Source organism: Physeter macrocephalus, chromosome 15 (genome assembly GCF_002837175.3).
Source record: "Physeter macrocephalus isolate SW-GA chromosome 15, ASM283717v5, whole genome shotgun sequence".
Classification (NCBI taxonomy): Eukaryota; Metazoa; Chordata; class Mammalia; order Artiodactyla; family Physeteridae; genus Physeter; species Physeter macrocephalus.
In genome coordinates this window covers 12164904-12191838 of record NC_041228.1, presented here as the reverse complement: position 1 = coordinate 12191838, position 26935 = coordinate 12164904, and the positions used below count along the sequence as shown (strand labels likewise).

General features: G+C 42.6%; 1 long non-coding RNA gene across 1 annotated transcript in view; it reads right to left on the bottom strand.

Moving 5' to 3' along the window:
• Positions 1 to 26935, bottom strand: part of LOC114487862 (uncharacterized) — a 49421-nt gene that overhangs the window by 8551 nt on the left and 13935 nt on the right. The gene's annotated exons all lie outside the window — the stretch shown is intronic.

Sequence of the window (26935 nt, the reverse complement as noted above, 5' to 3'; positions counted from 1 at the left end):
CGCATGCCGCGGAGCGGCTGGGCCCGTGAGCCGTGGCCGCCGGGCCTGCGCGTCCGGAGCCTGCGCCCCGCAACGGGAGAGGCCGCGACAGTGAGAGGCCCGCGTACCGCAAAAAAAAAAAAATAAAAAATAAAAAAAATCAAGTCTTTGGTGATAGCGTTATCTGAGGCTGAAGCTTCATCTCTGAACTTTTCAGTTAGTTGTTTGTTTCTTTTCCTGTTGTTTACGGTGTAATGTGTCCTGATACCATCATCACTTGTGAAGCAAAATCGCGTCTGCAGCAACAGGTGGAAGAGGGTCCTGAGGGCTTTCCTCAACTTCAGCTAGTGCACGCTCGCCTTTCTGGGCCAGTAGATGTCTGATGCTTAAGAGTGTTCAACAGCTTCAAAGGATCGTGAAGGTCAAATGGCTCCGAAGATGTAGGTATGGGCAAACTGTCAGGACTCTCCATGCTCCCTAGCTTGTTCTTGTGCATCTTTGGGGAATCTGGATGGATCAAACACAGTCCATCCCTACAGCCAGACTTTGGGATTTACTGCAGAAGCTAACTGGCCTCTCAACAAGACACAGATCTAGATGACTCCCCTACCCCTCAGCTCTTTCCTTAAAATGACCCTATTGCTAAAACAGGCAATGCAATTAGGTATCCCTCTCCCTAATTGCAGCTGCACCAAAAGTAATTCTGACCGAGTGGACTGGAAATGTGGAACTAAGGAATTGGGGAATGGGCAGAGGTCTTAAGGGGCTATCCTTTTATTAAAATCCCAGCGCACATCAGGGCTTGGGGGGTAGCAGAACATAGAGCAACAGCTGTCAGCTGGAAACCTAATATAGGGGAATGTAATCAGGTTGGATTTGCAAAGCCCCTGTGGTTTACAATACAGGATAGAACTTTCTGAGCCCACATCACCCAAGTTCAAGAATCTGTTTTCTTCTGGATGGCAACCGAGGTTCCCAGCCACAACCACTTCATTCAGTGAGCTTTGACATGGATCTGATTATTCAGGGAGTTTCTCTGGTGGGCCAGAGCAGGCAGCCCATCCTCCAAAGTGAATGCTAAGCCCCCCTGCTAGCCCATACCATGTAATCAGGCGAGGAAAGTACAGGGTGATGCAATGAATTCCAACAGGATGGGGTAGGAACAAGAAAGAGAAACACTCAAAAACCCCCAAATCTTTTCTAAGTCAGTACAGCAACTGGAGGATTTAAAGATGAAATTCCTATCCATGAGCCGATGGCCCAGCCAGGAGACAGCATAATTACAGGAGATAAGACTTGGAAGAGGATAAATTAGAAACATAGCCCCAACGTTACAGATTTGACAGGAAATAAAGATAACACACACAGTGAAATTTCTGTGATCAGGAGAATACCTCAGGAGTAAAGAATGTATATTTTTAAGGAACTACATTCACATAAATTTAAATTTGTATAAATAAGAAAGCATGTTCAGCAGTTTTATTTAATTCAACAAACATGTAAAGTGAGCCTCCTATATACCAGGCACTGAGCTAGGCCCTGGGACTAGAACAGGATTTCTCAGCTTCAGCACTATTGACATTTAGGACGGAATAATTCTTTCTTAGGGGGTAGGTGGGGTGGATACTGCCCTCTGCATCGTAGGACTTTTAGCAGCATCTCTGGCCTCTTCCTACTAAACACCAGTAGCAAACCCCTCTCCAGCTGGGACAACAAAACTATCTAAAGAAATTGTTAAATGTCTCCCCGGGGCGAGGGGGGTACAAAATTTTCTCTGAGAACCGCCGGAATATAGCAATAATTAAGACAGAATCATCACAGGTCAATGCGTGTGCTCTGGAGTTAAACTCTCTGTGTTTAGATCCTGAATCTGCCACTAATTGGCTGTGTAACCTCGGGAAATTTATTTAATACATTTCTAACTTCAGGATCCTCATTCATAAAGTGGAAATAACAAGAGTATCCTCATCCATAAAATGGAAATGACTCGGTTGAAATGTTGTGAGGATTAGTGAGAAGACATATGTAAAATATTTGACACAGTACCTGGCCCAGATTAGGAATGCGAATCTTTCTCCAAGGAGCTCACAGTACAGCGCAAAACAACTATAGCAAGTAAACAATTAATTTTCCTAGATTTCCCTTGAGTAGCAGTCAATATTTCTCCCAGATTGCCATTTCTCCCATTCCACCTCCGATTCACTTATATGAATATATTTGACCAAGCCCCGTATCCACCGCCATGAATCAGATTAGACTTTGCACCGACCCTCTAGTTTCCATCATCCTTCTCCAACGCATCCTTCACCTTGCTGACAAAGTTTATTTGCTGAAAGATCAACTCTGAAAACCATGTTATTTCCCTTCCTTTGTTGGTTCCATATGGCTTTGTCTGGCATTCAAAGTCACACACAATTTGGATTCACCATGGTTTTCTAGCCCACCTGTCTTTCAAGAGTTAGTTTAACTCCAAACTCCTTCCAAAAGTTTTCCCAGATCCTCGCAGGTAGACTTCCTTTCTTCCTCTGCCACATATTCCCTTGTGCTTTCACGCATTTAAAAATTAACTCATAACCATTTCTTCATTTAAGAGTTCTTCACGCTTGTCTGTCTCCACCGTTAGCGTGAGAACCACGAGGGAATTGAAACCAATCTTTCCATCATTTCTGTTTCCTCAAGACCCAATCTGCAATTGTACGCTACACGTAAAGGAAAGGAAACAGAACTTGCACGTCACAAGAAAAAACAGAACCCAGACAAGGACCAGCCAGAAGAGATACCATTTTGTCAGCCAGTGGTTCTTGGCCTATTAGAGTCGCCAATTAATCAGAAGCTCTAGAAGAGGACCCCAAGTATCAGTATATTTTTAATTCTTTGGGTGATTTCAGTTGCAGAAAACTATGGTTGTACAATTATTTATAGTATCTGAGAATAGTTTCCCCACCTGGGATGGCCATCTGTTGGGCCCAGTCCAATTAATTGAGAGCGGCTGCCTGAGGAGGATTTTGAGACTCCCTTGTGCCTCCGTAGAAGAGAGAGCAGCGATTGACTTGTCATGCCTGCAAGAGCAACTAATCAGGGAGCTCTGACAATCATGCTACTGACATCTCTGTGATGGATGCATTAATGAGGAGGAACTGGACGGACCTAATGACTACAATTTATGTATGTATGTATCCACGTATATGCACATATATAACACTATCATTTATATATATAAACATACACAGAGACATATATATATATATATATATATATATATTTGTTGTATACAGCGATAGCTACCATCTTTATCTATGCGCTAAACACTGGGTTAAACACTGGAGTTATAGCTGAGCATCAGCGGTGTGGACTCCGGCCTCAGAGTGTAGACAATCAAGGGGAAGGCAGGTGTTTAGAAAATAATCACACAAATAGATAATTCAAAAGTGGGAAAGAAAATTAAAGGATGCTCTAGAAATCTCCAAAGCGGGGATACTGAACTAGTTTGGAAGGCCAGAGAAATCACCCTAAGAAAGTGGCACTTGAGCTGAGATCTGAGTGATGAGAAAGATTTAGGAAGGGAAGTGTGGAGGAAAGAGTTTTTCAGACTAGAGGCCAACACACATGAGGGGAGGATTAGAAACAAGTTTCCTACAGATAGAGCTCTGTGTTCTTAGCAAGTTGCTTCAACTCTGTTGGACTCATCTGTAAATGGGAAACTAATAAATCGTAGCACATTGGATTGTTTCAAGGCTGCAAGCAGCTACTCCGCGTTACACACATAGCACTGCATGTAGTACCGTGCAGCAGTGGCGAACTGTTCCCCGGTAAAAAGTATGAACACTTTCTAGCCAGAGAGACCTGGGATCGGGTTTTGGCTCTGCCATTTACTAGCTGTGTGTCTTGGTCAAATAATTTCACCTCGCTGAGCCTCAGTTTTCACATCTGTAAACAAGGTAGTAATTAGTTGAATTGACAAGGACAGAGTGGTTAAGAGCCTGCGCTCTGGAGTCAGACTACCCCCACTAAAATTCTGGCTCCGCTAGTTTCTAGCTATGTGGCTTGAGCAAATTAGCTTCCCTGTGTCTCAGTGTCCTCCTCTATAAAATGGGGATAATAACTGGGTCATTTGTGGAAATTCGACGCAGCAATGTAAGGAAAGAGTTTAACACAGAGCCTCTCACCAAGAATGTTCTTGGCAAAACTGACTCTGTTGATAATTTCTGACTTGTTGGAATTTGCTCTGCATTATGATTCAGTCAGAACAGTATCTACTCACAGGAGTTAATTCTGATTACGCCAAAATGAAAGCTACCAAAGGCCTTGAGCTTTCAAGAACCCTCAAGCTAAGAGACCCACAGCAGAGCTGTCCCACAGTATGTTTCCATTTGTGACCAAGCAGACCTGGTGTTGTATGATGCTGTAGGTTCACCTGGCACCTTGCTTCCTTGGTCCCAGCTGCATCTCTAGAGGTTTTGAGTTTCACCCTCCGCAATGCCAGGGGCCCACACAGAACCTACACACTTAATAAGAGACAGCGAGCCTGACTTCCTAGTGGCCAGCACAACGTCAGAGGAGGCCTGGAATCGCGTCATCACTTATAAAAACACAGCACGAGGAAAAGAGTTGCAAGAAGCGTAGTTTGAGATTTTCCAGGTCTTTAAGGCCAAAGCACAGTTCAGAGCAGCAAGAAAATCAAGAAACTCAGACTACTTCCATCCAGCAAGATTTGCACATTTTGGCACTCAATAAATATGCACGTATTGAGTTTCTGAATAAACGAATGAATGAACAAAAGAAGAGAGTGAAGGAACAAAGACAGAATGATACTGTACTCTTCCTTTACGGAGATTCTCTTCTTGGATCCTCAGAACAGTATTCCAGATACTATTCACCTCATTAGGCAAATGAGAAAACTTAAGTTTACCAGGTAAGGGGCAGAACTTTCTGACTTTAAGGCTTTGCTTGGAAACACAAGATCAACATCTCTTACCACATGCTTCACGGACATTAAGAGACATTAGTCAACAAAGAGCTACAGAGTCAAATCCCAACATTGTAAAATGCCTGCTTAAATAGCTTAGGACAAGTTTCTCTCCTGCAGTACTTCTCAGTAATATCAAAGTGCATATAATGAATTTGCAAGGAGGAGTATTATATGCTATATGACCTTAGAGCCCATTCATCACAGAATATCTTGCAGGACTAGTATTCAGTGGAACAGACGTTGGGAAATCCCATAGTATGTTATACTACCTTTCTGACTGATGAGTAAATATAATGAAAGGGTGAATGAAGGAATGAATTCAATGATAGTCTAGCAGTAAACTCTGGGTATCAGGTCTGGAATATGAGGCATGACCTGTATATTAGTTTGCTAGGGCTGCCATAACAAAATATCACAGACTGGGTGGCTTAAGCAACAGAAATTCATCTTCTCACAGTCTTAGAGACTGGAAGGTCAAGATCAAGGTTCTGGCAGGGCTGGTTTCTCCTAAGGCATCTCTCCTTGGCTTGTAAATGGGCATCTTCTTGCTCCGTCCCCACATGGCCTTTCTCCTCTGTGTGTGCAGCCCTGGGATCTCTTCCTCTTCTTAAAAGAACATCAATTATATTGGATTAGAGCCCCACCCTTGTAACCTCATTTAACCCAATCACCTCTTTAAGGTCATCAAATACAGTCACATTGGGGGTTAGGATGGATGTGGGGGAGGGGACACAATTCAGTCCATAGCAGCCTATTGTTTCAGTCACATGGGGTAGGCAGGGACATGCCTGGCATTAGTTTGCAAATGAAGGTTGGGCAGTGAGAGCAACCTCGGGACAGAAGTAACAGTAGAGGCTCCACCTGGTAGGAAAAGACATGCTCTGAGAGGGTGGGCAGCCCTGTCCATGCAGACAAATGGTAATAAGAAAGGGCAGCAAAATGCATGGGGGAGGGGAGAGGGGTTGCATTCTACAGGACTTGGGGCAATTTCAGGGAGATGTTTCCTTGGAAGAAGAGTAGGTAGGAAATAGCAGGTGGTGGTGATGTCTTCTGTCTATGTCCATTTTCCAAAAGTAGCACTTTTTTAAATGAAAAGACATGAAATCAAGTGGTATCGTTAATCAAAACTGAGACCCAAGATAAAGTGGTAGAAGGACAGCACTTGTGTTGATCTCACGCCCCTCCCAGCACCCCCCAGCCCTACTCCCAGCTCGTCTCCTGAGACGTTGAATAGTGTTATGCTCCTGAGAAGAAGGGTGTCAGGAAACAGAGTGTGTGTGGGGTGTCAAAAGCAGAGTTCTAGGAAGGAGTTGGGGAGGTAGACAGATTACGGGGATGTTGCATTTTACCCGGGACAATGCTCTGGGCTGCAAGTTATTACTTGAAAAAAAAAAAAAGCCATTGGAAAAACATCCAAGTGGCTCAAACACTAAGGGAACACCTAGAGGAGGGGTGTTTACAGGGTTGCTTAATCCAGTGGCTCAATAACTTCCTGAAGGACCCAGGTTGCTTCCAACCTTCCAGGCTGCCATGCTCAGCATCTTCTCCTCAGGCTCACACCCTCTGTGCTCCCCACAATGATGGTTGAAATTCCAGTCATCTTATGTAGGCAAATCGGTATCCAGGAGCAGCAACAGAGCACCCAAAGTTCCTTTCTTAAAATGAGGAAAACCTTTCCAGAAGGCTCTGAGCCATCACCCACTCATGCATCATTAGCCAAAATGAGTTACATGCCTAAACCAGTCACGGGACTGGTCCTGTGATAACTGGCTTAAACCAATCAAGAGTCATTCCCTAAGCCTGGGGCTGGTGCTAAGGCCAGCCTCCCTTGATGGCCATTAGAGGGTGGACAGCTGAGCAAAAGCAGAGTTCTGTTAGCGAAAAAAGAGAGGGTAACGGCCATTGGGTAACAGCAGCCAACAGTGTCTGCCAAAGACTGAGTACGCTAAAGCCGGGTGATATGAACAAGCAGACAAAGCAGAAAGCACGACCCCAGGAATTGGGAGCAAAGAAGAATCTCCATTATCATGACTTAATTAAGGGGACGTACACGCTAAAAGGGCTACCTGAAGAGAACCTACCAGCCACGGTACGCAGACATACCTGCCCTGACTTGAATGAGAGAGATAAGTGGCAGAAGGGTGCCAGGCTAATTGCGTGGAGAGGAGAGTCAGTCATCCCCCACCTGAGTTATTATCCAGAGCACAGGATAAACCCTACCCTCCACCCCTAGACCCCAAAGCAGCAAGGACCAGTGTGACTGACTTTGTTCTTGAGCATTCTCAAGGTGAGCGCAAAGAATGCTTCATATAATATCAGAAGACTTCTGTTCAGTGTCTACCATAGCCACTTCCTTGGCTAAGGCACTTGACCAGGTACCTCTGAGCCTTGATTTCTTCAACTGAAAAATACACGTGATAAAAATACCTCTCCCAAAAAGGGAACCCTCTTACACTGTGGGTGGGAATGTGAATTGATACAGCCACTATGGAGAACAGCATGGAGGTTCCTTAAAAACTAAAACTAGAATTACCATATGACCCAGCTATCCCACTACTGGGCATATACCTTGAGAAAACCATAATTTTAAAAGAGTCATGTACCACAATGTTCACTGCAGCACTATTTATAATAGCCAGGACATGGAAGCAACCTAAGTGTCCATCAACGGATGAATGGATAAAGAAGATGTGGCACATATATACAATGGAATATTACTCAGCCATAAAAAGAAATGAAATTGAGTTATTTGTAGTGAGGTGGATGGACCTAAAGTCTGTCATACAGAGTGAAGTAAGTCAGAAAGAGAAAAACAAATACCATATGCTAACACATATATATGGAATCTAAAAAAAAAATGGTTCTCATGAACCTAGGGACAGGAGAGGAATAAAGACGCAGACTTAGAGAATGGACTTGAGGACATGGGGAGGGGGAAGGGTAAGCTGGAATGAGGTGAGAGAGTAGCATGGACATACATACACTACCAAATGTAAAGTAGATAGCTAGTGGGAAGCAGCTGCATAGCACAGGGAGATCAGCTCTTTGCTTTGTGACCACCTAGAGGGGTGGGATAGGGAGGGAGGGAGGGAGGGAGACACAAGAGGGAGGGGATATGGGGACATATGTATACATATAGCTAATTCACTTTGTTATACAGCAGAAACTAACACAACATTGTAAAGCAATTGTACTCCAATAAGATGTTAAAAAAAAAACAAACCCTCTCTTCAAAGCCTCACAAGAATTCCAAGAGATCATGCAAGGCCTGGGCATTATCAATTTTATGAGTGGTTATGTTAATATATATTAATTAATGGATGTATTAATAGTCATTTGTACTCAAGGAAAGTCTCTGATGCCCTCAGACTGAGCAAAGTATCGGACTCATTACACAAAATGTCAGAACCCTCGCCCCAAATCAAACCAGCCAAGATTTCAGTTAAAGAAACCATATCAAATTCATTTCTAATCAAAATGGAGATCCTTTAAAAAAAAAAAAAAAGTGGAGATCTTTGACTTTGGTGGGCTCAGACTCCAAGAACAGACAGCCCCTTCCTAGCTGTCATTCAAGCTTCCTTCTCATTCCTTTTTTTTTTTTCCCCCCAGAAACAGAACTAGTCTCTACCATGCTCCATGCTCAAGCAGTAATAACTACCCAGCATGTCAGTTCTTGGGTTCAAAACTTATGGTTTTTCATTTCTGCTCCGAAGAAAACACCATGCAGAAATATGATCACAATATTCCAAAGGGAATGTGTAGTCATTTTTCACGTCTCTTGGATGCCTGTGATACTATCTCCCCATTTGTGCGTACCACAAATCCAGCTTTTAAAATAAAGATGGACTTTGATTACAGACCTCGTCTGATAGCACTTTGATTTTAGTGGCCAAAGTGTTTTCATCTTAGTTCTGCAATTACTTTGCTGTGCAACCTTCACCACGTCACTACCCTCTCTTGGACTCACTTTTCTTCATCCAAGAAATGAGGGATTAGACTAGTTGATTACTTGGATTCATTCGAGTAGCCACCACTTAGTAAGAGCCTGGGCCGGCAATTTTTAGCTCGAATTCTCACTACAGACCAAGACCTGACTCTCAGCAAGATGAAGTCTGGGTTCGAACCCCAGCGTGACAGTGTACTACTCCTTCAGGTGTTATTATACTCTCTTGAAAAGTCTGCTCTTTTGTATTTTTATCATTTTTTAGTTTTTCTAAATAAGTCACTTATTTCTGGGACTTCCCTGGTTGTCCCATGGTTAAGAATCCGCTCTCCAGCACAGGGGACGCAGGTTCAATCCCCGGTCAGGGAACTAAGATCCCACGTGCCGCAGGGCAACTAAGCCCATGTGCCACAACTACAGAGCCCACGCGCTCTGGAGCCTGCCGGCCGCAACTACTGAGCCCACACGCCACAACTAGAGAGAAAGCCCATGCGTGCAATGAAGAGCCTGCGTGCTGTAGTGAAAGATCCCGCGTGCCACAACTAAGACCTGACGCAGCCAAAAATAAGCTTTTTTTTTTTTTTTTTTTTTTAAATTAAGTCACTTATTTCTGATCTCTTCTTGATCTGGATTGGGATCTCGAACCATGCTATAGGTTATGGAATTTAAGTGTCAGTTCCAGTAGCTTCCTGCAAAGGAAAGGACCAAGGTGGGAGAGTGCGGGTGTCCTAAAGGGGTGGGGAGTCGGGGGGGAAACCTGAAACTCCAGGCATCCTGAAGCCTCTCCAGGCACCCCATTTTCGTGACAGGCAGCAGCCTCCCAGCTAGGTGTGTCCCCGCCCCCCACATACACTTATTCGAAGCAATCCAAGCCCTTCTGAGAACTGTGGGTGAGAAGGGCAGGCCCCTCCCCAGGTCCACTTCCTTTCATCAGCTTCACAAAGACTCTCTCCGACACAGGTCATTACCGGGGATTAGGCCTCAGAGTTCAGGGGACCCCGAGGCTGGGTCACCTCCTGCAAAGCCCTCCTTTACGGCCTTTCCCAAGCCTGGTGGGCCAGCGCCTTCTCCCCTCCTGGAATGATCATCTGCAACAAAGAGTGTGATGGGGGAGAGGGGGAGGGGGTGGTGATGCCCATTCTCCAGCCAGACAAAAGATGAGATTAAATGATTCAGAGGAAGGTCCCTCCAGGTTGCTGAGGGGGCCTCTGTGAAATTAATATACTTCCCTAGGCCTGCTGAGAAAGCTGCTCCCCCTCGAAATCCATATGCATGAGACTGTCAGCTCAGGAGCCTGGTCTGAGATTGGCTTAATGTCAGGAAGAGAAAGGGCTGCAGGCAAGAACTGATCCAAGACTTTTGTCTTTCTCAAGTCATCTGTGGGACTTCCCTTGGGGCACAGGCACTCAGCAAAGACACTGATTTCAGTGCCATTCTTAACAATCTTTGGAATGAGAGCAATAATCTGGGAATCTGGATTCTAGCTTTGTGAGTTGCCTCGAGAACAAAAACACCACTACTTGGCCGCTGTGTGGCCTTCAGCAGGTTGCTTGACCTCTCTGATCTCAGGTTCTTCAACAGTATCTCCCCTACTCAGTTGTCAGAAGGAATAAGCATGAGATAAGGTATGGAAAGTAAATAATTGGTCACTAGGGTGCTGTCTCCTCCCTTCCTCCCTGCCTTCCTCCTCCTTTTCTTCCTCCCTTCCTCCCTGCCTTCCTCCTCCTTTTCTTCCTCCCTTCCTTTCCTCTTTCTTTCAATAGAACATAAATTTCAGCACCTGCTCTGGGCAAGTGATTTTGCAAACAGCTAAGGTTACCAAGGTAAGTGTTACACCACCTCTGCCTTCTTGTCCAATGAGGAGACAATTTCAATTGTGTGATAAGAGCAACAGAAATTATGCACAGGATGGGAATCTATAAATATGAAGTACCTTCACCCTAAGTGTTTTAGATGGTGCTTCTGGGGCTCTCCTAAGCAGTTGCTAAGTCTGTAATTCACCAAGTTATTACTCAGATGACCCCTACATGCTACCAGGGCCGACTTGGGACCAGGACTCACATCTGGTGACTCCTGGTCCAAGTTCTTTCAATGTGAGCCCTGATGACCGTAAATTAAAAGGTCGTGAGGGACTCCCCTGGTGGTCCAGTGGGTAAGACTCCGTGCTCCCAATGCAGGGGGCCCGGGTTCGATCCTGGTTGGGGAACTAGATCCCGCATGCATGCCGCAACTAAGAAGTCCACGTGCTGCAACTAAGAGTTCACATGCCACAACTAAGAGTCCGTATGCTGCAACTAAAGATCCAGCGTGCCACAACGAAAATCCCACATGCAGCAACTAAGACACAGCACTGCCAAAAGTAAATAATAAATAAAAGAAAATTTTAAAAAAGGTCATGAGCCATGATTTTAAAATATACCATTTAACCCAAGCTCAGACAGGAACTGTACTCCTTTTTGTTTTTATTCTTCCATCTCAAAAGAAAAAAAGAGATAATGATTTTTAAAAGTAAGATCACTTTGGTGATAACACGAGTCTATACAAAATTTAGCTTTCAAAAACAGCTCATGGAAATGAAGACCCAGAGAAAAAAGGTCATTGTGGGGAGGAAGCATCACACTTACCCCACCCTTTTTGAAAACAAACCACAGAGAACCTTGAGTGGGCAGCTCAAATTCTAGCTGAGACGGTAGGCTGAGATAGATGCTTTTAAAAAAAAATCGCATGCACAGCTGGCCTTTGTGGTGGTGTTGATTATGTCTAGAAGGGCAGTGTGGAAAGGGCTCTAGGCATGACATCAAGAAGGGACCTCTGTAACTGCTAGCTGGGAGACTTGAGGCTAATCCTTCATCTCACTAAGATGTACATTTCCTCACGTGTAAGATGCTGAGAGGATCCAGTATGTCAGCAGGTGAGAAAGTGTTTCAAAAATATGCAACTCTGTTGTCCGATATTGTAGCCACTAGCCACGTGCACCTACTAAAACTTAAATTAGATGAAATAACATTTAAAATTCAGTTCTTCTGTCACATTTCAAATGCTCATTATTAACATGCGCCTTGTTGCTACTGCACTAAACAGTGCTGAAATAGAACTTGTCATCATTGCAGAAAGTTCTATTGGCCAGCATTGACCTAGAAGGATATAATAAACCACCCTGTTAATAGCTGTTCTCCCTGGCAAGAGGATGGGTGCTGAGGGAAATGTTAAATGCTCACTTCCAGATTGTTTGTTTATCTTGCCATGAGCATGCATCTTATTTATAACCTTAAAAATAACGAGCCACAAGGAAGTGATTACCATGAAAGACAGAATAATAGTTACCTCCAGGGAAAGGGGGGATGATCTGGAAGGGATTCAGGATAGACTTCTGGGACACTGGCAATGGACTATATGGGCACAGACACTCAGCAAAAGAAATTGATTTTCCCATTCCTAATAACCATCGGTATGGATAGAGTTTTATACATATGTGTGTGTATACATATATATGTATATCCACTTTAAAATTTTTATAATAGTGAAATTTGTTTTCTGCATCTTTTTCTATGTGTGTTTTATTTTGCAATACATATTTTAGTGAGACTTTTTTAAATGTATAAATAAGTTGTGGGGCGGTCATTCTTGATAAGAAGGTACCATGTTTAGCATTAATAAATGATGTTGGGCGTGGTAAATGAGAAACAGGGTTCAGCCTTCCCCTTCAGCTCCTCTTTTTTAAGCTGCCCTTAATAATGGCAGCCCGGCACACATCTGCTCAGCGCATCCTCCCGAACTGGCTCCCACCAGGGACGCTCAGGAGACATCAGCAGAACATAGCAGGTAATGGTGACATAATTTTTCTAGGGAGCAATTTGACAATATATACCCGCAAATTTTTAAACATGCATATGCCTTGATACATATGTTAATTAGATTTTTACCTTGAAAAACATAACTGTACAAAGATTTAGCTAGAAGGATGTTAATAATACTGATTTTCATAATATCCAGGAAAAACAACTGGAAACAATTTAAATGTCCAAATTAATAAATGGATTAAATTTTGATATATTCAGACAACTGAAACCTGAACTATGAAAAGTCATGTGTGTGGAGGAATATTTGATGTGAAAATCCACTCAGCCTATATTATTAAGAAGAAAACAGAAGATTACAGAAAAGCACATCCAGTATGATTCCTTTGTGGTCAAGAAAAATTTGTATTAATAACTACCTTTGCTAATATACGTAGGTCTTCCCCATTCTAGGAGGTGGAGCTTAATTACTCTCTCCTTGAGTGTAGGCTGAGCTTAGGGGCTCACTTCCAAAGAATAGGGTATTGAAAGAGAGAGATAGTTAACTTACAGTGGAGAAATTTTGATCAAGAATAAGCCATGTACTCACAGACATAGAAAACAAACTTATGGTGACCAAAGAGGAAAGGGGGGAATACATTAGGAGTTTGGAATTAACATATACACACTACTGTATATGAAATCGATAAGCAACAAGGACCTACTGTATAGCACCGGGAACTATACTCAATATCTTATAATAACCTATAATCAAAAAGAATCTGAAAAAGAGTATATATATGTATAACTGAATCACTTTGCGATACACTTGAAACTAACACAACATTGTAAATCAACTATACTTCAATAAAATTTTTTTAAATAAAGTAAAATTTAAAAAAAATTTTTTTTAAAGAATAAGTCATAGCCTCTAATTGGACCACTCCCAAAGTGGATCAGGTTAGATTATCAAGAAAAAATGAGTTGAATTGAACTGAACTGAAATGAATTGAATTGGATTGAATTGAATTTTAAAGTTACATATGAGTCCCAACACAGAAGATATTAAATTAGTATCGTTTGACTCTTTTTTCCCCAAAAACAATAAGGACTCAACTTCTCTTTGCATTACCATGAAGGCAGGAGACATAAAATGTCTCAGTCCCATTATCCCCAGTGACTTCCGTACAACTTGGCACACAGCTGCAACCCAATGAATTTTGTCTTCTCTATCTGTTGCTAGCTAGAAATATATTGTACCCAATTGTATGGGATGTGAAAATCATCGTGTCTCCCCATGGTTTCATAAACTATGATTGAAGCTAACATACTTTACTGTTAGTCTATCAGTTGAATATGCAAAGTGAAATATAGTATGCTACCTGCAATCTCCTCCACCTCTGAGGGAAATGTTCAAGTTTCCAATGACTCTATTAATGGAAATTGAATGACACAGTTAAAAAGTTCAATTTTTTAAAATAGCTGCAGGACTTCCCTGATGGCGCAGTGGTTCAGAATCCACCTGCCAATGCAGGGGACACGGGTTCGAGCCCTGGTCTGGGAAGATCCCACATGTCGCGAAGCAACTAAGCCCATGCACCACAACGACTGAGCCTGTGCTCTAGAGCCTGCAAGCCACAACTACTGAGCCTGTGTGCCACAGATACTGAAGCCCACGGGCCTAGAGCCCGTGTTCCACAACAAAGAGAAGCCACTGCAATGAGAAGCCCACCTACCGCAACGAAGAGTAGCCCCCGCTCGCCACAACTAGAGAAAGCCCGCGCGCAGCAATGAAGACCCAACACAGCCAAAAATAAATAAATAATTAATTAATTTTTAAAAAACATTAAAAAAATGAATAGCTGCAATGTCAGTGCTTTAGATGTCCCCCAGCAGGCAAAATCAGAAATATGTTAGACTCACTGGACTGAGAAATCCAGTGAAGGAGAGAAAAAACACCAGGGAGCGTGAGTGAATAGATGTCACAGAGGGTCAATCCAATACAGGTGAGGCGAAATCATTCTTAGATTGCAAGGGGAAATTTTAGGAAGGGTCCTTTCTGAAAAGTGGAGAACCCACCCTTGAGCATTCCACCGTCTACATTATATTCCTTTAGCGCCACATGATTCCTTCTACCATCTCAGTACATTTGTTGACCACCTGCCATGTGCTGAGCACTGTTCTTTCTCCTGCAAAGCTCTCAATAATGCTAACAGTTAGTCATTATTATTATCTCCATGTTATAGATTAAGAAACTGAGGTAGTGCAAGATTAAATAACTTGCCTCTGGTCAAACACATTAGCAAGGGTGGGCCCAGGATTTGAACCTACAATACACTGACTCTCAGTCATAAAACTAAAAAAAAAAAAAAAATCCACAGCAAGTGACTCTTCACCAAACAATATCCCCACAAAACTAGAAGCTTCCAGAGGACGGGGATCATGTTCAATTGTTGTTCCAAACTTTGGTGTCTCAGGCAGAGTTTGTGCTCAGTGAATGGTTGAGAGATGAGAGCTGCTTAGTTTTCATATTTTTCTTATTTTTTCATAAGAAATGTACATAGCATTTAATGAGCAGAGAACTCAGAGGTTTAAAATATTGACTGTTCATCTCTGTATCTTCAAGTCCTAGCACTGTATCTACAGTTATTTAATACGTTCTCAGAAGAATGACTGAGGTTTCTTCAGCGTCTCTATGTTCATGCTTACTCGTCCCTCAGTTAATACACAAAACCTGGAGTGAAAGACACAGGTGGAGATGTGTCTGCCTAATTGAGCCACGCATGACTAATGAACTAACACCCAAAGCCGATCCTCAGATTTCTTTCCACATAAGAAAAAATAAAATTAGTATGCTACCAATAATCATGTGTTTGCCTACCTTCCCCTTAAAAGTCTAAAATTAAACTTTTGTATTATGATTGTTTTCGTTAAATATATATTGTTCACCTAACTGGCAAAAACGTAAGATTTGAAATATCAGAATAGATAATATACAAATAAAGTCCATTTAAAAATAAAATCAGAGGGGACTGGAAATTATCTAAAGAATAAAGGCTGACATTACTGTAGGCCTCTCTGTCGGAACCTAAAAATAAACTTGATGCGGTCCTAGACCCTCCTGTAGATCTTCTTTGGCATCTGCGTATTATCTCTTGTGGTTCTTACAACCTTCCACTGCTGAGGTGTGGTAAGTGAACTCCTGCGATCTCTTCTGTAAGATCAGAAGGCCTGCAAGGGTGGGACTGCGTCTTGTTGGTCTCTGCTTTCCCCAGCTCGGAGCACTTGGCCTTGTGCATACTAGGTACCCGAGAACGTGAGGGCTGTTAAGCTCTTTTCAGATGGTGTCTACATTCCTGGAACACAGCATGGTGCCTGGAAGGCAGGAGGCACTTAATAAACATCCGCGGGGCCCGTGGATTGAATGGAACTGAACTGCCGTAATGTCGGTGCTGTTCTTTAGACTCCCCCCCACTCCGTTCTTTCAAACTACTTCAAGAAGGCTAAGCACAGTCTGCTATGCCCTCCACAGCCTTGGCTGTGCATCTAAAGTCAGCCAGTGTTATCTCTAAAATGCTCACTAGAACCAGAAAATGTAGGCATCGCTTTCTCCTTTTTATGATAAAGAGACTGAAGCACAGAAGTTGAGTACTTTTTCCAAAGTCATGTAGATACTAAGTGACAGAGCCAGGTTTGGGATGATGATCTGTATGGATGCAAAACCTGCCTCATGTCCATTTTGCCTCCCTGCCTTCTCATCTCCAGACACGCAGATATGTACGTGCACGTGTACACACACAAATGGTCATATTAGTTCTTCTGCCTGCAAGACATTTGGGCTCCAAAGACTTACACACCTAGAGTCAAAACCAGTCACAACATCCTGTGTTCCCTCATTCATTAAATGCATTTGATGCATATTTACTGAGTACCACCATGCACCTGGAACATCCGGGGACTCACCAGTGAACAAGACTAGTTGGGAGAGAGAGCTGGGGTCCACACTGCTTTCTGTGGAGGGCCAGAAAATAAATATTTTAGGCTTTGGAGGCCAACATGTCTGTCACAACTCCAGCTTTGTACTTACAGAGCCAAACAGCCGCTAGAAATATGTAAACACATGGGTATGGCTGCATTCCAATAAAACTTTATTTACAAAAACAGGCAGGATTGATTTGACCCACAGTCATTGCCAACCCCTGAGATAGACAATAAACATGGAAATAAATGGAGAGGAACAAAAGTCTGGAGATAAACGTAGGTTCTATGAATAGAATAAAGCAGTATAATTAATAAGATAGAGAAAGCTTTAGATTGGGTAGCACGGGAGGAGAAGACATTTGAGGTGAGGCCAGAATGCTGATGAACTAGCCATGCCAGGATCCCGAGAAAGAGTTTTCCAAGTAATAGGAAGAGCTAGAACAAAGAGCCTAAGACAAAGTGTATCTGGGGAACAGAAGACCAGCATGTCTGGAACAAGGGAGATAGACGATAATGTCAAAGGGTGAACGGGACCAGATCCTGTGGATACTAAGGGCGTGAGGAGGAGGTGGGACCTTCTAATTGGGATAGAAAGTATCTGGAGGATTTTTCGCAGCATAATGGCATGCTTTAATTTACAAGTTTGAAAACATTAACTCCAGCCGCTGCTTGGTAAATCAATGCTAGAGATGCAAAAGTGAAAGGAGGAAAAGCAGGGAAGCGGCTTGCATATGGAAGTAGCAGAGCAGAGAGTAAGAAGGGGTTGGATTCCAAAGAGATGGTAGAGCCACCAGAAGTTGCTGGAGGACTGCACGAAGGGGAAAGACATTGAAGGATTCCAGCCTGTGTTCGCTTGGCTCGAAGTATCAACAGAGAACAATTGCCAGGCGAAGAACAGACTCTGTGAAGGTCAAAAAGGAGTGGCGCAGACAGAAAGCAATTGGTTTGGGGGCTCTGAAGGTTGACACTACCTGACTTCAAGATGGCTCCACTCAGAGCCATCTAAGAGGCCACCACAGAGCCACCAGGTCATCCCTACTGTATCACACAGCGTTGTGAAACACGCCAACCAGACAAGTAGGAACTATTCAAAGACTGTTCCAATTTCTTATCACCAAAACACCAAACTAGGAGGAAACAAAAAATAGACATGGCCCAGCTCAGCTGGGGTGACCCAGGGACAAAACTCAACTATGCAAGTGCACTCTCCACCAGAAATCCCTCTTTTGGTTCTACAGGACGACATACTTAGAAGATCTTAAAAGTGATTGTAAGGAATGTGAAAATAACACATTTCCTGGGGAAGGCGGTGCAGAGACACGGCACCGGGGAGACAGCCTGAGGAAATCAGTGGCTTCTCTAACGCTCTAAACGGCTCAAGACCAGGCTAATTCCACTGCAAGGGGCTCGAAAGCCTTCCACTCAGAGAGAGGCATACTTTCTGTTCTCTCATTATCAGAAAGGCTGTCAGGCACATAGTAAAAGTTATGTAATAGGAAGCAATACTTTCCGGCCATTTCTCCATCCTCCTGTTATATAATAATAGTGCCAAGATGAAGTGCCCAACGTCTAAGCCGCAGAGATGCAACCCTGTCAAGTAAATTTATAGCTTATACTTCCTTTTCTCTTTTTTAGCCAAAGCTCTCACTCTTCCTTTCCCCTTCTCTCATGCCTTGCCAACAGGCCAGTCTCCAAGCTGACTTTTTTCTCATTAGGGGGACCTGCTCCATTCATGAAAAAAAAAAAGGGGGAAAAGGTTACTTTCATTCATTCATTCATTTGCTCCTCCAGCCAATAACTAATCATTTAATAGCCTACCATGTAAGAGATTCTGTAACAAGGAGGAAGGAGAACAAGCTTCAAGTCATGGATTTGTGCATACCAGCTAGGTGACCTGGGATCTGCTAAAGGGACTAAGAAGGGCAACCTAGTACAGTTTGGGGAGGATTAGAAGTAATAGAGGCAAAGCACCGCTTCACAGCTTTTATTCTCCTTCTTCTTATTATCAGGTATTTTGCATCAGGGTTACCAAAATGAAAAAGACAAAGTCTCAGCTCTTAGAAAATTCAAATCTAGTGAGGGAAGATACTAAAGTAAAAAAGGAAAGTAATCATCGTAATTTGGTGTAAAATGTACATGCTAAAAAGTAACAGAGTGCTATGGTGATGATGAGAAGGTATACCTATCTCAACCTGGTATCTTTCTTTCCTAACAAGTAGTAGCATTTCATGTCACGTGTGAAATCTTAGGATTCAAAACATAAGCAGTCTTATAGCTACATTAAAAAGGGCTCAGGACCATGATAGGAATTTAAAACAGGATGTACCAACAGCCAATCCTAGGAATTCAAATCTCCTTTAAGATTCAGAATTAATCAATGCAACTCACCATATGAGTAGAATAAAGGGCAAAAAAAACCCATATAGCCAACTCAATCGGTACAGAGAAAGCATTTGACAAAAGCCAAAACCCACTGATGATAAAAAAAACCCTCAACAAACTGAGGTTAGAAGAAATTCCTCAAGCAGATAAAGAGCATCTATGAAAAACCTATTCTAACATCACACACAATAATGAATGATTTAATGTTTATCTCTAAATTTGGGAAGAAGGCAAAAATATCTACTCTCACTTTTTTTTTTTTTTTTTTTTTTTTTCACTTTTTGGGATCTTAGTGCATGTGGGATCTTAGTTCCCCAACCAGGGATCGAACCCACACCCCCTGCATTGGAAGCACGGAGTCTTAATCACCCGACCACCAGGGAAGTCCCAACTCTCATGATTTTTAATCAAAATTTTACCAGATGTCTCAAGCAGTGCTATAAGGTAAACAAAGAAACAAAAGGCAAACATATTGGGAAGGGAGAAGTAAAATTGTCTTTATTTACAGATGGCCTGATCATATGTGAAGAAAATCTTAAAGAATCTACAAAAAAAAAAAGCTATTGAACTAATAACGGAGTTTAGAAAGGTCACAGGGTAGGAGGTCACATTAAGACAATAGTAAGAAGTTGTACTTCTATACACCAGCGGGTGAAGTTTTTAAAATACCATTTACAATAGTATCGTGAATATGAAACACGTAGGGATAAATTTAAACTATATGCAAGACCTGTACACTGCAGACTATAATTTAAAGGAGACCTAAATAAATAGAAAGATGTGCTGATTTTCATGGATTGCAAGGTTCAATATTGTTAAAATGGCCATTCCTCCAAAACTAATCAACAGAATCACACAAGTCTAGTCTTAATCCTAGCAGGCTTTTTTGTTTGTAGAAACTGACAAAATGATTCTATAATTTATACTAAAACTTCAAAGCACCTGGAATAGTCAGCAATCTTGCAAAAGAACACAGTTGGAGACTAGCAATATCTAAGTTCAAGAATTATTATAAATTTACATTAATCAAGACAGTGTGATACTGGCATTAGGATAGACGGAAATCAAAGGGGAGAAGAGGGTTAATAAACGGATCCTTGAACTGGTTAATTAGTGTTTGACCAAGAAGCCAAGGTAATTCAATGGTAAGAGAGTAGTCTTTTCAACAAATGGTGTTAGAACAACTGGATATTCACCTGGGGAAAAATTACCCTTAACGTTGATCACACACCATTCACAAAAATTAATTTGAAATAGATTATAGATCTAAAAGCAACACTAAAATTATAAAATTTTTAGACGAACACATAAGAGAAAATCTTTGTAGCACTGAGTGAGGCAAAGACCTCTTAGGGAAAAAAATAAGGCATAAGGGAAAAAAATCGATAAATTGGACTCCATCGAAATTTAAAACTCCTGCTTTTTAAAGACACCATTGAAAAAGTGAAAAGGCAAGCCTAGAAAAAAATATTCACAACACATATATCTGACAATGGATTTGTATTCAGAAATAAAGAACTGTGCACCTCAATAATAAGCAAAACAGCCAAATTGGTGAGGGGGTGGGCGGTGAAACATTTGAAGAGAGATGCATCACAAAATATACAAATGACCACTAAGTACAAGAAAAAAGGCTCAAAAGTATTACTTATCATGGAAATGCAAATTACGATCACCATGGACACCATCACACATTCACTGGAATGTCTAAAATTAACAAAACAATGCTAAGTGCAGACAAGGAAGTAAATGGTATTCTCCATGACTTGACCTCTGTTAACATCTCCAAACTCATCTTCCCCTCTGCTCCCTGGAAATCTATATGAAGCCATAACTCACCACTCAGGGTTGCTTATATCTAATATCCCCTTTCTTTCCCATTTTTTTTTTTGTGTTACGCGGGCCCCTCACCGTTGTGGCCTCTCCCATTGTGGAGCGCAGGCTCAGCGGCCATGGCTCACGGGCCCAGCCGCTCCATGGCACGCGGGATCCTCCCAGACCGGGGCACGAACCCGTGTCCCCTGCATCGGCAGGTGGACTCTCAACGACTGCGCCACCAGGGAAGCCCTCTTTCCCTTTTTTGCACTCACTACTTTCTCACTCCCAACACACAGGTGAGTTCCACTTTACCCCTTGATAATAGCTGCCTTCTGAGATAGTAATATTTCTTTAACCTAGTTTTATCAAGAAAGATGAATCTCAAATGAATGGATTTTCCCAATTATAAAAAAAAAAAACTTTTAAATGTGAATTAAATATCTTCGTAGTTTTATCAAGAAAGATGAATCTCAAATGAATGGATTTTCCCAATTATAAAAAAAAAAAAAAACTTTTAAATGTGAATTAAATATCTTGGAAGGAAAAGTGTCTTGTCTCTCTTGGCTATGTAAATTGAGGGCATTAAACATAATTTTAGTCCTGTTCAGTGACCAAGGGTCCGCCCTCATTGCATTGCAACAGCCAAGGGAATTAGTGACCAATAGCACACTGTTGTCTTTGCATGAAATGCCAGAAGATGGCCAGAGAAGTTTTCTCCGCTTTTTCCTGGTTGGTCAATATCAGGGTCTCTGGACTGTATGCGGCTTGAGCTGAATTTGCAGCCCCTTCCTCTTCACACTTTTAATTTTCTGTATCTAATCGGCTAGGTATTGGGAAACGAGGTTGCCAAGTTAGAACTGTTTCTTAAGTTCTTTCTTTCTTTATTTACTTATTTTTGGCCGTGCCACAGTGCAGGCAGGATCTTGGTTCCCTGACCAGGTATCAAACCTGCGCCCCCTGCCCTGGAAGCACAGAGTCTTAACCACTGAACCTCCAGGGAAGTCCCAGAACTGTTTCTGAAGTAAGAAAAAATAAGTTCTGCACCAAATCCAGAAAGAAAGTACTTTACTTTACTCCATGGCCTTTTTGACTGTCTGGCTTTGACATCTCTGAGTCTTTTTTTTTTTTGCCCATTTCCTGGTTCTCAGATGTTTGTCACATAGCCAATGTGGCCAGATAAGTGACCTCTGAATGAGGAAGGTCTCATCCACGTCCTACTAAATTACTGGGTGTGATCCCCTAGCGGTGGCTCATGAAACTGTTCAGACTAATGTTCACATCTGCTCCCACATCTCAGGGGCATTTTCCAGAAAGTTTCTCTCTCCCTTTCGGCCTTCTTAGCAAAACTGAATTGTGACAGAAAACAAATATGCTGGCGAAGGAGCAATCGTGCCATCCTGCAAGAAGAGGCCGTTCTTAACCAGCATCATCCCAGCCTGAGCTCTGCCAGGTTTACTCTCACTGACCAACCCAAAGAAGTCCTCCAATGGTCTGCCTTTCCCCTCAGGCCAGCAGTTTAATGGGATGAGTATGAAAGTGGCCTCCCTGGACACAGCATAATTGGACCTCCAGTAAAAATTATAAAGGGAGTGTTTGTTACTAGTAAGGAAGAAAGGAACCAAAAAAAAAAAAAATCAAACTTTTTCAGCATCTTTCCAGACTCAGCTCAAACTTCACTGTGAATCTTTCCTGAACCTCCTCTTCTCACATCTGCAGTTAATTTTTCCTCCTATTTGCCCTTGCTGTTATGTGTAAACCCAACAAAACAATGGTGACACTTTCTTGAACTCATGTGTTTACCAGTTTCACTCTACTACTAGTCTCTGAGCCTCTTGAAGGTAAGAATTGAATCTTGGTCATCACGGCATCTCCAGAGCCAGCACGGTGCCAACATACAGAAGGTGTTTACTTCATGTTTAAAAGCTGGACTAGAACATGCTTGCATGAAAGCTGCTCTCGTTTTATGATTTTTCCTTGGTCCGAGTCAGTCTGGATGGGTTAGTCTCCAACCCGCCTCACATCAGAGTTTTGGATACTTTTGAGCATATGGCATTCAGGACTCAAGGACTCAGCACTCAAGACTCAACTTTGAGCTTGTAGCATTCAGGACTAAAATAACTTGGGTTCAAGGATACGGTCACCGTGCAAGAGTTTTGCTCAAATCTTACTTTTTTATTTTGTCTTTTATAGAAGAAGGAATGTGTTTCTTTAAATCGCTGACATACTTTTTGCAAAAGAAGGTTTAAGTGCCCTCTGGCAGCCACCGAGGGGCATGTAACTATCTATCTTTCTTCGTGCTCCTCGAAGGTAGAACTGGGGCAGAATAAGGCTGGTGGGTCTGGATAGGAGCTGCTTAGACCCTGTTCTGTGGTCAATTAAAAAGACATTTGTCTTGCCTAGCGATGCTACTTCTCGAATTTAATTGAAAAATAAAACCAGATACATGCACATGGACGTTCATCATAGAACTACATACATATATTAACAAAAACTGGGAAGAGCTCAAAGGGCTAAGAATAATCAAAGAATGTGTGGTTCATCCATACATTTAATTCTAGTCAGCCATTAAAAGTTATGTTTTCAAGGAACATTTCCTGTCATGAGAAAATGCTCGCAACATAATATGGTCAACACACACTACAGAATATAAATATATACACATACATATGTTTATTTGAGAAAACACTATATACACATGTACATATGGGAAAGTATGGTATATGCACACACATGTACACATAGTATTCTCTCAATTCTAGATAGCAACAATTTAAAACTCACCATCTATTTAACATCAAATTTGGGTACTGACAGACACTGTAATATTAACAATAATGTAATATTGGTTGTAAAACGTGTCCCAGTTTAAGAAGCATCAAAATATAGGAGAAAATTCATCTTTGTTACAAGAAAGGAAAGAAAGCCATATGATTTCAGATTTAGAAAAATGATATATTTAAGTATATGTTAGACAGTAATATGATGAAACATATGAAAATGTTAATGATGGTTTTCTCTAGATTGTTTATATTTTTCGATACTCTACAAAATTTTCTGAATGGATACTATCTCTTCCTTCAAGATGCTCAGAGCCTGGTAGAGAGAAACAGACACATAAACCAATGTGAGGAAGAACTGCAGGTATGTGACAGTGTCCGCAGGGTTCAAAGAGTTGACAGTGGTCAATTCTATGGGAAGTGATGAGGTATCCAGGCAGTTTTCATCCGAGGTAGGGGGAGTGTTCAAGTTAAGTCTTCAAAGGGGAGCAGACGTAGATGGGCAGCCAGTGGAGGGAAGGGCATTGCACGTGGCAGGAACAGCATGAACAAAGGCGTAGCTTTTTCTGGTAATCACAAACACTCTAGGGTTTGTTGACTGACCACAATGAAAACCACGTGGGGTGGTTAACTTTTCCAGGACTTGAAAGACCTCCTTCCCTACCACACAAAGATGTTTCAATATCCAGGTCCCATAGGACCTAAAATTCAAATACCTAGAAGAGCTCACAGCACAAAGCAGATGCTCAGAAAAAATCTTTGAAATGAATGAATCAATGAATGAAGAAATGTAACTCAGGATTCAGCTGTTCTGGTCAACCATTGTCTTTATGTCCTTCCTCCATCTTACGTTTTTAAGAAAATCTTTCCTTGGGAGGGTTATCACTGGTTACTCCACTTCAATGTCAATAAATTAGATTTGAATACCTAAGAGATTCTTGAAATTTTAGAGGGTTAGGAAACAAGAAGTTGAATTTTTATTCCATCTTTGCTGTTTACTAGCTTTGTGACCTCAAATGACTTGAATTCTCAGAATCTTGGTGGGGAGGGGTTGTCTGTAAAATGAGATAATTAGACCTTCCCCGACCTTACAGAATTGAGAGGACCATATTAGCTAATAACAGTTAAAGCCCTTGGTGATATCCAAAATTCTATACAGCTACAAGAGACTATCACTTCATTAGTCATGGGAAAAACTAAAAATAATAACTTGCCCAAGAATGTGGGAAATAGCAAAATGACACTCTTGACCCAAGTCCTTATCTCTGTCCACATAACGTGCTCTCACCTGGACCTCTCTGTCGGGATGGAAAAGAGGGGTTCTGAATCTGTCTGCCTGATCTTACAACTCCGTCCTCATCTGTTCTCTTTTCCAGCTAACTTCTCAGAGAGCCACGCAACCAAGTGGTCACAAAGCTATGCACAAGTGCCATCTCTTCTTCAGGGATAACAGTCACCAGGACCCTGTATAAGGAGAACAGCCAGATCAGGCTTGGGAGGCCAAAGCCAAAGCAGGTTTCACGTCCATCCACCCTTCATTATGATTAACTCTTCCTTCACAGGCCAAGACGTGAGCATTTATCTTTTCGGGCTCTTCAACTATTAGTGCGCAGGTCTCTTCCCAGGCCATACATCATGGCACTGGAAGCGGGAGGTAGAGACAAAAGTTGTCGCTTGCGTTGATGTGGTGTGAAGAGGATGATTAATGACAGTCAGACATGGCTACCCGGCTTCTGACTCTCCCAGGCTACTAAAGACACTGACTTCACTGTTTTCCACGAGCCATCCTTCCCACCCTTTCCCCACTGCTGCTTTCAATAATAGCTTCAGCTTTGGGAGTCTTGCTTTGAAAGGAAAGGAGGGAAAACATTTCTTGTCGTCGCTGAGATCACACCACGGTCTCTGACAAGGTTGCACAGCCGACTTTGGGTTCTCTGATTCCTGCTGCTTTTGTTGAATTTGAAATTCATTCACACATTCAACAAATATGGAGGAGCATCTCCTCTAGGTGCTTGGGACACATCAGTAAGTGAAACAGACAGGGCTTCCCTGGTGGCGCAGCGGTTGGGAGTCCGCCTGCCTAGGCAGGGGACGCGGGTTCGCGCCCCGGTCCGGGAGGATCCCACGTGCCGCGGAGCGGCTGGGCCCGTGAGCCGTGGCCGCTGGGCCTGCGCGTCCGGAGCCTGTGCTCCGCGGCGGGAGGGGCCACAGCAGTGAGAGGCCCGCGTACCGCAAAATAAATAAATAAATAAAACAGACAAAATAATTCTTGCCCTGGTGAAGCTTCCATTCCAGAAATGGAAGATGGGTATTTATAACTGAATTGTGAAATATGCTAGAAAGTGATAAGTGCTATGGGAATCAAAGAGCAGAGAATGGGAGGTAAGTATTAGGGCACGAGATGGGTTGTAATTTTAATTCGAGAGTCAAAGCAAACCTCACTGATAAGATGATGTTTGAGCAAAACTTGAAAGAGATAAAGGGGTCCGCTAAACAGATAACTGAGGGACGAGTTTTCTACAGAGTAGGAACAGCCACTGCAAAAGCCCAAAGGTGGAAGCATGTGTGAATTTCCTGAAGAACAGCGGTGAAGCCAGTGTGGCTGCGGAAGCGTGTGTGAGGGATCAACGGAGAGTACGGAGGCAGTAGACAAGAAGGGAGGGCCGGATGCTATGGGGACCTCAGCTTTTTTTCTTCTTGAGGCAGAAAGTCATTGGAAGGTTTCTAATTTATGTTTTTAAGGAGTCACCCAGCTATCATTTGAGAATAGACAATGGATTATCAAGGGAGAGGCAAAGGGGACCACCCCAGAAGCTATGACGGTCATCCAAGTGAGAAATGATGGTGACCTTGACCCAAGTGTTAACAGTGGACGGCTGAGAAATGGCCAAATCCTTGCTATACCATATCTCATTGAATTTAAGATGCCAGTTCACGGGGCCCATTCCTAATCTGGAGATACTAAAAGTTGTATCTTGGTACCAAGGAAATGGAGTGTTTTAAAGTTGAACTAAAGCATTTCTGGCAGATCTGAAGTGGGGATGAGAGATAAAGAGTCAAGGATGTCTCCAAGATTCATGGCCTGAACAACGGGAAGGATGGGGCCACCCTCAGGTGAGATGAGGAAGAGCCCAGGAGACCCAGGGTGGGACGGGCAGGCGAGGGGTAGACCAGGAGTGCAGTTTGGGACAAGTTGAATTTAGATGTCCATTAAAAATATAAGTGAGGGCTTCCCTGGTGGCGCAGCGGTTGCGCGTCCGCCTGCCAATGCAGGGGAACCGGGTTCGCGCCCCGGTCTGGGAGGATCCCA